The following is a 17,551-nucleotide window of genomic DNA, read 5'->3' on the forward strand; positions in this document are numbered from 1 at the left end:
ATATCTGAATAATATAGGAAGTACTGTTAATATTTTTCAAATACTGACACTTTTGCAAACATTCTTACCATTGTTTGAAAAAGAAAAATGGGCCTGTATTTATATAACTGGTTTCAGGATAATATATGTATTTCAGGAATAATTATATTCCAGACACTTGATAATTGATAACTTTCATCTTATTTCTGAAGATTTATCAATATTAGAACTATTTCAAATGTGATTGGTCTTTTGTGTGTGTGGGTTTACATGGGAAATAACTTGACATTTCCACTATTGACTTATTCTAATCACCTAGCTGCCAAGGTAAGAATTCCCAGTACTCATCTTTATTTTAATCGGAATATGGTGTAAGCCTTGTTAGATGTAAAGACTTGTGCTAAGTACTGTGAGGGATGGAGAGATGTACAAGGCAAGGAGCCAACACTGAAAATGGCTCACAAACTTGTAGAGGAGGTAAGAGAAGCATTTGAATATCCAAATGCAACAGATTTATGGTGGGGATAGGATCTACCAAGAAATGTCCCAACACCACTGCTCTGCCCCAACTCAAATTGCAGAGTTTAGAAAGGACATAATCCTCAAGCCTTTTCACTTCTTAACTATTGCTGCTCATTAAAATCACCTGGGGAATTTAATATGTGAGTTCTGCCCCAAGTCTATTAAATCATAGAGATGCCAAGAGGGGCATGTTCCGGGTTGTGTGTGGTGTCAAGCATGTACCTTCTTGGGGAAGAAGCCAAGTCAGCTAGTCACAGTTAACAATGGAGTGGACACATGCTTTTGTTCTTCCCTGCCTTCCTATTCCTCCAAGAACACACTCCTTGGGTGGGAGTGGTGGTGAACGCAGGGCTGTGGGGGATGAGGAAAGTGCAAAAGTGCTACTGTGCGTGCCTAGAGATTGTCACACAAAAGCTTTCATAATGATTGTGCGCCACTAGCCTTAAAAATCTGGGTTAATTCAACAGTTTAAAATTATGAACCAAAACATGTTACAAAGTACTGTAAAAAATAAAATTAAGAAAATATGCCAAGAAAAAACTTATGACTGAATTAGAAATTTCTTGCCTTTGGGTAAAATTTATTTTTAACTATTCTAAGAATATATTCAATAGAAGTAAGTGTGGGTTTAAAACATCTGTGATGGCCAGACGAGGTGGTGCATGCCTGCAATCCCAGCACTTGGGAGGTAGAGGCAGGAGGATCACCATGAGTTTGAGGCCAGCCTGGACCACATAGTGAGGCCCTGTCTCAAAAAACAAAATAAAACAAAACAACAGCAAACTCTGTGAAGAGAAAATCACATCAAAATAAACTTAATTATTACCTTGCCATAAAATGTTAGCAATAAAACAGTTTCTAGGGTTTTTCCTTCATTTTAAAATTAAGGCCCAGAGTAGTTAGGTTACTTGCATGAAGTCACACAGCTAGGTACTTTGGGAAGGTTTTTTATATACTAGCTAAGTTTCTAAAGGAAATGAAAATAGTGATATCAATTCAGAAGAAGATATTTCAAGATAATCCATAGGTTTTATCTTTGCACTGCATATTATCATTGTTCTTAATACTCAAATTGTTCTAATTTAGACCTTCTCCATGTGGAAGAGTAAAACTTACTAATGTTTTTTGAATCCAGCTTATATAAATGCTTGAGCATGTATATTAAGAATTGCAACTACTATGAACTTTGATGTTAATATAAAAAGTGATGATTTTTAATGACCTTTTTGTTTATTGTTTCCAATCTTTTCTCTCCCCATCATGCTTCTCTTTATCCATGTATACTTTATAATTCTGGATAAGAAGTACAAAATTAATATCCCTAGCATGACTGTATTTAAAGGACTATTACTGTAGGTGGTTTATGGAAAAGTTTACAAAGCTCTGGAACTTTGCATTGTATCCACTGGAAACCATGAAAGATTTGGTTCAAGAGGTACTGGGAAAAAAGTATTTATCGCTTGCAGATAAAACACATTTCCATCAAAACATGAGCAGACTGTTTTTTGGATATGTTCAGAGTTAAATGTAAGAACTGTTATCATTAAAAATGAAAGGGAATCATTCCAAGATCCACAAGGATGCATGGATTCGTGTCACCATTTCTGAGGTGTGTTGACTACAGTGTTTGTTAGCTCCAAAGCCATGGGACTTCATCCGGATGTGATGCTCAGATGTTAGCATTCAGTGTCTGTGTGTGGCCACATTTGTGCGTGACATGATGAAGGAAGGCTCTTCAGCTCTTTGCAGCTTCACTTTCCTATGAGATCATCATTTCTCCCCGCTTTCGTTTAGGACATGGTGGCCTTCAGCAGGAACCACTTCATGCTAACAACATGGAAAGAAGGTTATGTCCCAGGGCCCAGGGCACTGGAATGGTAATTGGGTCTAGGTTTATTTCTCAGTGGGAAGGCGTTCACTTTTGTGCTTGTTTTATCTCTCCAGACATGAGTGCCCAGCTTCCTCATTTCCCTTTCATCTTCTCCTTACAATATATTTTTAGTAATTCCTTCTCTTGCCTTTGCTGTATATTTCCTGAAGCAATACACACTCTTTGATTTTTGGGCAACTGGCACATACTCTGCAGGAGCTGACAACTTTTTCAGCCATTTTGTGAAACACACACACACACACACACACACACACTCTCACACACACAATTCTATGCCCCAGGCTTCACTAGTACTCATATACGATGCCTTGGGTGAATTTTCCCCAATTTTATAACTGTGTTGGCTGTATTTAATTAATTATTACTGTACAGAAGGCAATGCAACAGTGGGCATAAACTCTTTTATTAGTTGTGCATATTTTATTTAGTTTTATCAATTCAGTGGCCCAACCAATGAATGACATCTATTAGCACTTTAAGGAAAGTAACACATTTAAAAAAATTTTTTTTTAATTTTTATTTTTCTTAGTAACACATTTTTGAAGCATTTTTTTCTTACCTTGCTTAGTTTGCTGAAATCTTGTGGAATTACTGATTTGACAAATTGATCAAATGTTTTAATTTACCAAAAGAGTGTACCTATTATTTATCAATTCTATAGCAATTTATATTGGAGAGGATGGTTTATCATCTGCTTGATTTTGGCTGTAATGGCTCAGGTGTTTGGGGTCAACTGGCCTTCTGGCTGTGAATGGCTCTTCTAGAATGGCTCTGTTAATTTCCTACTGCTGCCATAACAAATTATAGCAAACTCAGCGAGATGTTATTTAAATAGTTAAAAGAAACAAGGTTTTTGTAAATTGCTAATATTGGGAAATTGGCAAATAGACTTAGTTTCTAATTTAGTCATTTTGCTGATTGATTTGCAGTGAATTGGCTTTAGAACATTTGGTTTTTGGCATATTGACTTGCTTCCTCTTCAAATACATTATAAGAATCTGAATTTTACAGTAATTCTGATTAATCTGCAATAACTCATTCTTTTGTGGTAGTAAGTAAGTATACAACATATCCTGCTTTCTTTCATGATTTTTACATACTGTGAATCATATCAGAAGGCATGTATTCTGCCATTTTATCCCAAATTGGAGATATGCAATTCAATCACTTGGTAAAGTGGTATTTGATAGATTGTTCTATATTAAATTTTCTTTTCTCTTTTCCATCCATAGAAATCTACATAGGAGGTAAATGGAAAATGTGTGAATATTCTCTATCTCAGAGTTTCACCTAGTGGTTTTAGCATCCAATGATTACTTTGGTTACATTAATTATTTACAATGATGATTACACAAAGGAGGTTTTCTATAATCCTATTCCTTCTATCTGTATAGGCTGACACACTGCTATGAAAAATCCTCGCCACCCCCTTTCTTTAGTTTAACTTTGGATACATGGATTCTTTTTGTTTTTATATAATTTATTGTTATCATTATTTTTTTTCCTGATGCTCCAATTAGCCTGTACTTGGCTCTAGGATAGCTCTTTTGTCTTTCCATCCTATCTCCTTTATGCTTTATGACATAGCAAAATGCTCTAGGCTCATCTTGTACTCCCTCTACCCCAGATTTGGAATCACTAATTTCTTTAAGGAGGTTGAGTGTGAAATGTGATTTAGAAACAAAAATCTAAAACTCAATGTGTTCATTGCTATGAGACTATTGTTGCTTCTAGGCTCTTGTGGAGGAGAGAACTAGAAATATATTAAAATTTAAAAAAGGATTCTTATTGGTAACTTTTGAATCAGACAACAGAGTTCTTTCTTATGTTCCTCCATTGCATGTTTGTGTCTTTTTTTTTCTTCACTGAGAACTCATTCACTTATTCATTTGCTTTATTATACAATTTGAAGTTCATAGTGTTGTATTGTATTTTGTCTCTGAATTATGCTGTCAATGTGCATTGTGAGAAATTTCATTTTGCTATCTTTATTGATTCATATGATCTTTTTTGGAAGGATGTTTAGACAGGTTTGGATTTAGGGAGACCTCGTTATTTTATGGCTTTTAAAGCTTTTAGAGCTTGAATTAGCCCACATTTCTTCAATTCATTTTTCATCATTAGTCACAATAATACCTCTCTGGCCATACCCAGCTACAAAGGAAGAGAGAAGGACAATGCTTTAACACAAAGACTGATGGAAATGCTCATGAGGCTGGTATGAGTGAAAAGCAGAATGAATCAGGGAAGAACCAAATGTAGATATATTCTGAGCTGACCTTGGTACCCTCTGGTATCAAATGCAATGGACTACTCAGTGTGGAAGAGCCTCATTCCAAGAGGCCATATTAAATTACTGCATCAGTAGATGTGATGCAGTAGATCCACTTTGGGAAGGAGAATTAAAGGATTCCTCTAGAAGTTTTAGCTTCCATGGACCATGGCTGTGCCTGTGCAGGTGAAGTAGTATTGTGTGATCTATTTTCATGAGATCAGTGCTATTGAGTAAGCCTGTTGGAGCACATACAGAACTAGTTGTTACAGAGAATGTTCAGGGCCACTAAATGGACAAGGGTGCCAGGGACAAATGGAGCTGAGAGTGACTGGGTGGCACAAAAGTGATATCTGACATAATCACTTTTACCTCTGAATCTTGGTTGTCATTCCTAATTACCAGCTGTAAGATAAAGGCAGTTATAATTATATATGGGAGATTTAAAATTTGAAATAGAACTCACCATAAGTTTCCTAAAACAAGACTTTGTCAGATTTTTTTTCTTTATTGGTATTTGAATTATTCAATTAATGTAGATTCACGGTCTTGGAGTAATCTCTGACTCCCTCTTCTTATTCCACCATCATAGGCAGAAGCCTAATCATCTAGAACTGATCTCTACAATGTCTGTGGAGTCTTTTGTTTCACTTCTTTCCAAATGCCATCATTTTAACTCAGGCTTTGCGTACACTTTGACTGAAATAGCCACTTGGTATTTGTCCTACCTCCTCCCTTTCCTTTCTGTTGCCAGAATAATCTTCCCAAAGAATCTATCTGATCATATATTCTCTTCTTCAAAAGATCAATTGCTTCCAACAGTCTACTAAATTAAATTCAACCTTATTTCTCCACAATACATAAATTAATTAAACCTGCCTTTCTATCTGGTTCTTTTATTAGCATGTATACCTAATTGCAGCCAAACTGAATTTCACAGATTTCCTTGGACACATGCTATGCTTTCTTAAGTTTATTCCTTGCTTATATTCTCCCTCAATCTTAAATGTCTTTTCTGATACTGCTTTTTTTCCCCAAAAATAATTTTCCCTTCTTTCAAAGCGCATCTTTGAAACCATATTTTTGGGAAGCCTGGGCAGTACTGTCGGGCTCATTGTTCTTCTCATCACCAGTGGTGAATCTCTTGACTGTGTTCATTACTTTTTTGGTGAGCTATTTTCTACCTTGCCTTAAAAAGGTGGTGGGGCCCATGCACTTTCCTTCTTAACAGAGCCACAGGAACACCTCAAGCTGCTGTGTGATTTAGTAAGGCAGGAAGAAGTGAGTTTGGCAGACTCAGATGATGGAAATCAGAGGGAGTTATGCTGCACAGATGGCCATGTTTTATACTCCCAGATTGATCACTCTCGATCACACAAATCTATAGAAAGCTCTTTTTCAGCTGCCATCAGCTGTGATGTGTGAATGAGACAGATGCTGACCAACTCTGCAAAGGCAAACTGCAGTGTTTACTGATTTGGACCATCTGGTAAAAGTGGGAGGGGGACAGAACGAATATAAAGTCTTTTTCTACCCGTGATGGCTTAAAAAGATGAAGGGCCCATTGAATCTCATATACCCAAAGCGTTTAATTATAAACTAACTCTAAATTCAATATACTTACAAAATACAGTAAATAATAGCTCAAGCAAATAATCTCTGCCACAGTCATGACAAAATTATCCTTTAGAGTAATATGAAATATGGTTTAAGTGACATCATTTCAAACACTCAAATATCATTTGCTTTATTTGGGTGGAATTATTTTTACTAATAACAGAATTGGGGAGAAATGACTTATTGCACGCAAGCTACATTTTGTACCAATGAGAACATATTTTGGTAGGAAAAAGATGGAGACTAAAAATAGCAGCCTGAAAAAGTCATTTTTATCAGGCTGATCTGACTGAGAGAGGTCCTTAAACTGTTATCTTAAAAAGCTTTTAATCTTAGAATTTGGGGGGGGGTCATTTTAAGCAAAAGAAAAAGTACCCTTTGATATTGATATTGGATATTAAGTGAAGTTTTAAGTTTCAAAGTAAACATAATTTTATCTAGCGAGGAGGAGAAGTCTGCTCATAAGGAGCAAACTGGCTAATTTTGGCCCATTTCCCTGAATCACAATTTCCTATCTGATGGGAATTCAAGGAGCGTGATTGTTTATATTCTAGAAAAGACAGTGGGAAGAAGGGCGGAAGCAGTATTGAGGGAGTGACCTTTTGACCCAGCCGATAGCTACGGAATCTAACATTTTAGCACTAGGACTGTAGGACATTGTGGGTGAATCTTTCTACAGCAAATGAAGTACGATTGTGAGTTCTGTGAACACAAGATTCTCTCCTATGTCTTGAATCTGTTCTCTTCATTATTTCAGCACAGGATAAAGACAACAGCTTGCTAGCTGGTCTCTTCCATCACATTCAGCCTGGGGTTCATCTCTCCGCAGTTGGCTCCTAGTGTTACAGCCTCAGTGACACAGATTATGTACTTTGCTCACCAACACACTACCTGGAAATCACGGGAAAGTAAAAACACTTTAAAAATGAATGAATGAATTTTCCAAAATAGAAAATTCAAACAATGTCACTTCTCTGCTTATAAACCTCTGCTCTTGGTTATAGGAAAATGTTCAACACCCTTAATTTGATCTTTCCTAGTAGAGTTAGTGGTCCCTTTCCTACCCCTGTCACCGACTGCTTTGTTACCAAGGAGCTCTCATACCTCAATGGTGAGCTCTGTAAGGGTGAAAACTATGTCTTATTTATCTCTGCACTGTCAACTTTTAATATACTTTTCCAAACATGGTAGGTGCTAGAATTTGGATTTGAAATGTCCCCCGGAGGCCTGTATATTAAAGACTTGGTCCTCTGCATGCCACTACAGAGAGGTGGTAGAACCTTGAAGAGAGGACAATGGGGACATGTCCTTGAAGTGATATTGGAACCTGGTTCTCTGTCTCTCTCTGTCTCTGTCCCCCTCTGTACTAGAGATGGAACCCAAAGCTATTGTGTGGAGATACATCCCCAACCCCTTTTTAATTTCATTTTTTGTTTGGAGACAAAACCTTGCTAAATTGCCTAGGGTAAGCTCGAACTTGCAATTCTTGCTGTCTCAGACTCAGATGCTGGGATTACAGGCATGTGCCACCACACTCAGAACCTTCTTCTCTCTCTCTTTGCATCCCAGTAGTATAAGATAAGTAGTTGTACCACACACTTCCCACCATGATGTACTTTCTTGCCATAGACCCAAAAGCAACAGGGACAAGCAACCGTGTACTGAAACTTCTGAAACTGAGCCAGAATAAACCCTTCCTCTTTTGAAGTTTGTTTATCTCAAGTACTTTTTGCAGTGATGGAAAGTTGAATAATATAGCAGGTAGTCATTAAATCTTTCTACATTAAAATGCTATTTAGTATACAGATTGTGTATATTCTAGTCACATGATGTAGCTACATTCAAGGAATATTTATTGAATGCCTAATATGTGTATAAAACTTCCTAAGGAACTGGGGATTAAGCTCAGTGGTTCTGGTGCCTGCCTTGCAAGCGCAACGTCCCGAGTTCTATCCCTGGTACCAAAAATAATAATAAAAAAAATAAATAAAACTTCCTAAGATCCCGATTTAATATTTTCTTCAATTAGTAGTCTGGAGACTGAGGTTATTTTTATTTTCTTATTTTTTTTTTAAACAATTTGTCTTTTCTTACAAAGCAATACTGAAGCTTTTCAGAATTTTTGCCCATTTTTTCCTAGAGCAGCAGAGTTTGGAAATTCTGATTCTCTTTGAGCTTGTATCTTTAGCTTGACTATATTATCATCACATTTGACCACTTATATGACTGGATATTTAAGGCAATAGATTTCTCATTTTCTTCTTAACAACTTTTTTCTCCGGTGATACAAAAAAGATGTATGCTGAGTTATATCAAAGCAACTGCAAGATTTAGTGACATAATGACAATATGTGCTATTTAATTCATGTTTCTGCATATGCCAAGTACTGTGTTGAATCCTTATTTTATTTAATCTTGTGAATGAGTGCATAAAGAATTTTTAAAAACTTGATTACTTCCCCAATTTCACACAATTAGCAAGTAGCAACACACAAAAGATTTGAACTTAGTTCTCTGATTCTTGAGGACTCCCAGAGTTTCTCATACTTGGATAATGTACAAAAACTTGCTATAAAAGGATCCTCTCTCTCTGAGAATATCTCCAAAGGTCACAGTTTGAGAAATATTGATTTAAGAAACTTAGATTTCATTCTATGGAAATGTCTTTCAATATAAATTATTAATGTGAAGGAGAAGTTTTAGATTTATCATGGAGTAAAATAAATTGCTAAAAGATTGTATCAACCTAAAAATTCAAACCTAAATAACTCAGAGCTTCATAATTGATTTGTAGACATGGTCTGAGGCCTACCACATTGGAGTTCACTCTGTCCCTCTGTTCTGCTTTTCTCACTGCCTTATAAACGCTGTTGCTGTGAACATTTCCCAATAAATCCACAGCAAGCTTAGGAACTAGCTCATGACAATCTCTAAAGTCACCTCAATGAAACAATACAAATAAAAAGAGAATTATTATTATGTGTATGGACGTTTAAAACAAGACCAGCTGGCCTACCTCTCAATCTGAGTATTTTCCCTTAAGCTTCTTCAGATATTTCAGAGAAGAAACTCCCATTACACACTGCCAAAGATAGATATTAAGCATTTGTAATAACCTCCTCATCCTTAGAAGCTGTTTCATATAAATCTCTTAATTGCTCCCTAGAGGAGAAAATTTATACAAAACAAAGTGGACATAACCAATTTAGGCAAAAACCAACCTAGCAACTACCCACCCACCCATCCAATCAGCCACAGCAGCAGCTTGAATGATCTTGTTTGGTTTTCTCAATTATCCCAGTAAATTGAATAATGGCCCCTAAAACTCTTTACTTTGTAACATGTGGATGATCTGAAATTTTAATGCAACATTTAGGCTAAGGGAGCTTAGCTGACATTGTGAGGAGGACAGGAGAGTGTAAATCAGTAACAGAAGATTCTCTAGGTTTATGTGGAACTAGTGGCCAATCCATTTATCCCTTAATAATCTTAAGCAGGAACAGTTTGTATTGAGTTCCAGTATCTGGAGATGTGCCTGAGTTGCTGAGGCCTAAGAATGCAAGGAAGGCAGAGATAATATATGGAGTGACACATACTTACAATTTCTTAGTTTCAGAACACGATTTTATAAATATAAAAGAGATGAATGCAAAATCATCCTAAGGCTAATATAAATAATTCAAACACCTAAATCCATCTGAGCCTCAAACTACATTGTTTGAATCATTTTAGGTTAAGAAAAAACAACAAAAAGTGAAACATTATTGCCAAATCCATTCTTTCCCTTTGAGTTTTGTAGGTAACTAAAAAAAATATTTTAAGATCATATTTAGATTGACACATATATATACTTCTGGCAGAAACATTTCTAGGGTAACATTCCAATATTAATGGAAAAGAAGAAATAAATGTGCTGTCATCAAAATACCAAAATAATTCTCCATGCTCCAGTGTTTCCTTTGCATGGCCATCATTATATACAAGAATAATCAATGGAAGGAAAAGTAATTGTTCTTTTTCATTTCATTGGGCTGCAGCAAAAATAAAATGAGACTACCAGTCAAGGAAGCATTTAGGAATGAGAGTCAATACAATGTACATTGCATTACCAATCATTAGCACTAGTATTGAATGGAAGAGAGGGAAACTCTCCTAGCTGGTTAAAATGTGGCAGACAAGAAAAAAAAATCCAGCTGTAGATTCAGAAGATAATTTCTTGGCATGGTCTTTGCTGACTACGTTTATAGAAGTAAATGTCAAGGTAATCTTGGCAAGGAACAAAAGAGATGAGTCACATTTCTCTAGTCTCATTCTCGAGAAGCTTATCTTTTACCTTTCTGAGTATGTACAAGTCTGTCATTGGAGTTCTGCTTGTTTGTGGGAAACAGTATGCAAACACTCAAACAAGAGCAGGCCAGTCATTTTTCATATATGCTTTGTTTTCATTTCTATTACTTGAAAAGACCAAGATGCCAAATGCAGAAAGCCATGTAATTGCTCTGCAACTGGAGTCCTTGCTTGCACTCTGGACTTTATAAAGTGATTAGTTTTAAATATGCACTTGGAAGAGAGAGCGCAAGCTCTGAATTTAAAAAACCCCTTTCTCTGTGTTGTGCTTTCACATCAAACAAAACCAAGCTAATTTAGAGTAGAAAAGTGTGAGTAACATTTGATAGTATGTTTTTCTGTTTCTAACTCCATACCTGTGTGATCAACTATTATATATGTCAGCCTACCAAGCCATTGTATGTTAACAGAAATTGTCCAAGTCCCTTTTAGAACACATAGAATTTTAAGGTTAAAATAGTGATTTAAAATACTAGTAAGACACACTATTTATAAGTTTTCTTGTTGGCTTGTCATAATGATGGTACAACCCTTCCTCAACTTCAATGTCAAGTCACTCTCATATTTTAAATTTTTCCTTCACTTTCTAAGTTCCTTAAAGCACTTTATATATGCCATCCCTATTTTCTGTCTATTCTTTCTTTATTTCTTTGCAGATTGAATTCAGCCCTATCACTTTCCTGGAATTGTGTTTCCATAGTCACCAGATATTTCAGAAAACATACTTAAAGACTTAAAATCTGACTCATTTTTTGGACCGCCCCATGGCGTTTGACTTAGGCTTCATCCTCATTTCCTTGAAACTGTCCCTTGATTCTCTCAAGTTCCTCAACACTACACAAAACTGATTCTCAAAATTAGTATGTACTCTCAATTTCTCTATTTTGCTCTGGATTTAAAACCATGAAGTTATTTTTGAATCATCTCCACTCATTCTTCATATATCTTGCCTATTTTCCTTTATCATGTTCTCCTTTTTTCTTCTAAATCCCACTTTACCACCCTTATTCAAGTCCTATAGCATGTTTGTTCTTCTTAACTGATTTCTCTTTATATTCAGTTTTTCCCTCATTCCAATCACTACAAAACTACAGCCAGATTTTTTTTCTCCACAACACTTTTTTTTAAAATTATTGAACAAGTCATTCCACCATGCTCTGTGCTTGGAAATGGCTGGATTCAAGCCAGTTGGGAATGCATCTGTTGTGATGATACATTTCCCTTAAAATTGGACAAATTATTCCGTGAAGATGCAGAGAAAACTCATCAGCATTTATCTTGGACTTAGTTACTGAGGTAGGTCAATGTGATGTAAAGTCTTGTGTGGGAGAGGTCAAGACAGTACATTCAAAGGTAACTTGAAGAGCTGGAAGATGGAATGGAAGCAGTGGAGAAATGTGTTGAAGAATATTACGGGCTCTAATCCAGAGGGGCAGGCCAATGAGGGCAGATGAGAATGGATGTTATCCATGTAATCAGAGGAAATGGTCAGTCAATTGATCAAGGTGAAAAAAATTATGGTTGATATACTGCTGGAAATAATGTGAGGATGAGAAGTGGCCAATCTGAGTTTTAGCTTCTGCTGTGATGTTTGCCTTAGGAGTAAAGTTTGGCTAACTAGGTTTAGCAAGATTAAACAGACAGGTTAAGGGTTTTCTATGCTGACTTGGCAGAGGGTCTTTCTTCCATGAATTCTTTTTTACGAACCTGCTGTTTTAACTACTTAAATCTAATACTTGTTCCTCAATGCATTTCCACATCCTTGCCATACTCCGTGCTTATTTTTCTTCTCTGCTTTCACAAATTTTACCTTTCCTTTGAAATTCAGCTCATATGTGATTTGTTATCAATTAGTTCTTGGTTCAATAACAATGAAAGCAAACATTGCTAACTTAAACTCCCCTCAACCATATATTCTCCAAAAAGAATTTGAGGAATCAGAATTCATTGGAAAATTCACAGAATCCACGAGAGGGTAGGTAGAAGAGTGGGTCCAGGATAGATAGAACCAAGGAAGCTCTGGAAAGCAGAGAAGCAGGAGGCATGAGTCTTATACAAGAAAGCCCAGGTAAGGATTCTGTCACTACTGCTGCCATGAACTTGAGCTCCAGCTATCTTTTGTCTTTGCATCACCCTGAGAATTCCAAGTCCTGCCATAGAGCATTAAATTGAGTGTAAGTCACACATCTATTCCTTGTGAGGTCCACTCTGTGGAAGGGACTCTGGTTTCATAGTTCATGGAGAACAATAATTTCAACCAAGTATGCACATTTGGGTCTTTTGCAACAGGAAAAGTGGAATATTGTTAGAAAAAGGAGGGCCAGATGCAATGAGCTTCAAAATTGCAAATTATCACTATCCACCTCTTCCACAAACATTCCTTTTGTACGTCCGCTCATAGTGGCTTCTGCTGTTCCTTAAGGCTTTTTTTTTCTTTCTTGACCACCAATTTGTCATATAGCCACCAATACTAAACACTGTTTCTCAGTGTCCCTTTTCCTTAAGTAGTTAGAAGAATCTTGAGGGCAGTAATCTGATCCTAGTATAAAAAAAAAAAGGACTTTGAACATATCCTGTATAATATTTTAGGCTGATAATAACCAACTGTTCCATTTTCAGTGAATGAAGTCTTGTGAGAATTAGTGGCATGTTTCATTTATTTTAATGTGGAATGAGCCAGAAGAGGACAACTGGCATTTACTACACACTTATCATTTGTTAGATAGCATATAGTATATTTCCTCTGTATATCATATTATTCAAATAATAATAACAGCTGGAGTTTAGTTAGCATTATTTTTTTTTCTGGTGTCAGAGATCGAACTCAGGACCTTGTACTTGCAGCACCTCTGAGCTACATCCCAGCCCTATTTAGCATTATTATGAACCACATACAAAACCAGGTGACTTACATGCATTATAGCATTTAAGCCCTATAACAGACATTTGAGGTAGCTCTTTTGTTTTGGTCCTTTTATATATAAATATTATTGGTTAGAGAAATTTAGCAACTTTCCTAAAGTTTCATAGCTAAGTACAAAACTGAAACTCAAAATTATTTCTGTCTGATGCCAAAGCACTTCTTAGTATTTTGTATTGCTTGAACGGCAAGAATAGAATTTGGAAGAGCATATAATTTTGGTAAGTTTTTCATCACCTTCATCAGTAACTATCTCAGTTTCTTAGTAACTTATTTGAAATGCAAATTCTGTGGCCCTGCTACAGACCCACCAGATCAGTTTGGCAAACTTTTCCAGCTGATTCTGATGTACATTATAAAGTTTGAAAACTACTAGCTTATATTCTTTCTCACTGTTTTTATCTTTTTATGGTTCTACACCTGTATAAGTCATGCTAAATCTCTACTGATTATTGAATTCTTTTATATATCATCACTTAAATTTTATTTGTGTTTTTCCATATTTTCTAATTTCTATTTCTAACTTATTTACTACATATATCCTTATAGGTTGCTATTATTGAATGAGGTCTCACATAAATAAAAAATATAGAACATACCTGTAGGCCTCAAATCTATTCACCCAGTGTATTGAATATATTTTTAATATGTTGGGAGAAAAACTTAATTCATGCCTCCAAGATTCATCTCTGTCACTTCATACCCTCCCCTGAGAGAAGCTAAATATTTTAATTAGTGATTTCACATAACCTTATCTTTCAACTTTTTCTGGAGTTTTAATGAGGAGATTAAAATATCAATTATAATTCTGATTTGCAAAACTTTCCTTGGATTCCCTGAAAATCTGTCCATATGTTCAGGAATCAAGTACACACAAATTAAATATTCATCATCTCTGCTCTAAAATGTGAATTTTGTGGGCTGAATATTTTAGCCACAACACTTAGAAACAGGTAAGTAACATTTCAAATGAATGAAGGCTCATTGCTGTGTTCTTACCTGAATATTGGGCAGACTGAGCAGCATGAAGGTGATTTTGATGGTAATGCTAAGATTTCTTAATGTTTCCCCAAATTTTCAACAAGATTGAGTCAGAAATGGGAAGATAGTCATTTTTATTCTCTCTATGGGACTCCTATTAATTTAATATAAAAGTTCATTTCACTTGAACCTTTAGCTCAATTAATTTATTTTGATCTTTATATTTAAAATACAAAGGACTAAACTCAGTTTTTTTTAATTGCCAAAATTAGGTTTTTAGAATTTTCTTATATTCTTAAAAAAGGCAATCCTAGCATTTATTAGTAGAATCTTGCATCTATACTTAAAATTTTGTGATAAAAAAGAACTCATTACTTCAGGTATTTTGTTATACTGAGTCTATATGCAGTGTTTAATCAATATTGATTGAGTATCTGATTAAGAGAATGTCTTCTAAATCAACAAATTGTTATTATGTATCTCCAGGATTTTAGAATTCTTTATTTTCAAATACATATTACAAAGGCTTATATATGTAAAATTTGGTTGAAATTAATATAGCTTTACAGAAACTGTGGTCACATTCCTTGGTAAAGCTACAGTTTCATAATTCAATCAAATTTTCAATTGCTGTATTTTTTAAATTTCTGTTTTGATAGCTAGGGAAAATGTTTTAGATTCTGGCATTTCTTCAGAGCCTACTAGCCCAAGAAATATGAGAAACATGTGAATAACCCTATACCTAACCTAAAGCTTGAATCTAATCTCAGTCAAGCCTGCAGTAGATCAACCCAACCCCCGGTCAGTGCACAGATGTACGATCAAGAAAAAGTATTGTTTTTTCAGAGGCACTGAATTTCAGTATTTTTTATTACACAGCATGAATGCAGCAACGGCTGACTGATACAATCATTATTCTATTCTTTTTTTCTTTCCCCTTTCAACACTACAATCTCATCTCTTTCATTATTCACCCGGACTATTGCTAGACTGCTGTCAGGTCTCCTCTCCATTCACTGACTTTCTCTTTTTTGGGGAAATGTTATCTCCGTGCACTCTCTTCAATTCCTCTTCTTTCATTCCCTCTTGGTCTTACTTGAGTCATGCTTTTACTACCCTTACTTCCACAAAATTATTCTTCTCAAATTTCCAAGTGGTCTATAGGGTTGCAGACTCAATGCTTTGAATCTCAGTCCTTATTTTACTTTACTTGGTTGCCAGTTGAACCACCCTTACCACCATGATTCTAGTCCCAGCCAGCATCAACTTTCTCTTTGTTTAGGTCTCCCTGTCACCACCTAACCTCATAAAATTCACTCACTTGTTGGAGAACCCTATGATACCTTTTGTCTTCATGAGTGATATTTTTTGTTAGTACATGTTTGCAGGGCATAATGATTCATCTACATTCTTTTCTTTTGTCTCCTCCCAGCCTCCCTGCTCCTTCCAACTCTTAGTCCCCTTCTCATTTGTTTTTTGTTTTTTTGTCTTTTTTGGCACTGGGGATCGAACTCAGGTCCTTGTGCTTGCGAGGCAGGCGGCGGAACCACTGAGCTAAATCCCCAGCCCCTCTTTCTCATTTGTGAAAGCTCTATTTACATTAAACTTTTTTTTCCCCATCCTCTTTCTCTGCCTTCCCTCTCCTTCTATCCATTTCTTGTTCCCCTGTCTATTTGGAAAAGATCTCCCTACTTACTATTTATCTACCTTTTATTTTGTTCATTTATATTTTGTGAGTTGTTTATATACAATGGAGTACTCCCCTGCCATAAAGAAAGATAAACTTGAGGCTTTTGTCAGTGAGTGGATGCACCTCGAGACCACAGAGTTAAGTGACATAAGACACACAAGGTTAAATGTCACATGGTTTCTCAAGATATATTTTTAATCTCTTGTACTACTCTATTCATATTTTTCGCTGCTCTTTCCATCCTAACTTCTCTGGTTGTATTCAAATGTTACAGGAATGTCCCACACTTTTGGACTTGCTTTTCCTTCTCCTCAGAACATGTTGTCTCCATACAGCCACAGATAAGTCTGCAGATCATTATTCAAATGTCCCCAACCAAAGAGGCTTTTCCTGACCACCCTGTTCAAAGTTGTCTTCCCTCTCCAACCCTTCCCTGTCCAGCTATCTCACCATTCTCTGATTTTTTGCTTTTTTCTAAAATGTCATTTGTTGGCATCTAACTTATTATGTATGTATGGATGTGTGTGTGTATGTATGTATGTATGTATGTATTTATTTATTTATATTTATTTCCTATTCTTTCTCTCTCTCTTCTCATTCCACTAGCAGGTTTTTATCTACATTGCTTGCTATTGTATTTCCAGGAACTAGGTACATAATTGCATTATGTAAGTATTTGTTGAATGGGTTAATGCTCCCACTTACAAGGAAAAGTGGTTAGTTTGGGTCAGTTTCAGAAATAAGATTTTGCTAATATAGAAAATCTATTTCCTTTAGGTCAATAAGATGGTTGTTTAGAACATAATCAATAGGAAATATTTAATCTCTCAAATTTTATTCTATAAAGTCAGTTTTAGCTATGCAAATGTTCCATGTGACATTTATAATGAAATGCCAGTAATTACTATAATTCATGTTATTAATGAGTTTCTAGGTAAGCAAAGGAAAAAATGTCACTGAATTGATATTTTACTGAAAATCTAACTAGCATATAGTTTTATGTATTTCTACCCCAATCCATTAGGAGCCAGTGCTTATTTTCTTGTTTACACAACAAAAGATATTGGTATGGTATTTCAAAAGGATCACTTTAAAGTGCATAGACGAAATTGATGAAAATGTTGAGAAAGAGAATTGACCAAAATTTCTTGCCAAATTAAATATTTGACCCAAGACAAATCAGGACACTGATGTGGTTTTAGCATTATCCTGCTCAGTGCTCAGGGCTTAATCCACTTTCTAAACAATAATTCTTGAGAATTTACTTTTAATCCTGATTTTACAGATGAAGAAGCAACGGAGAAGAAATTAAGTGGCTTATTTAAAGCTACA

Source organism: Heterocephalus glaber, unplaced genomic scaffold (genome assembly GCF_053883595.1).
Source record: "Heterocephalus glaber isolate CG9 unplaced genomic scaffold, H.glaber_assembly_v1.0 deba00001571, whole genome shotgun sequence".
In the NCBI taxonomy this organism is placed as follows: Eukaryota; Metazoa; Chordata; class Mammalia; order Rodentia; family Bathyergidae; genus Heterocephalus; species Heterocephalus glaber.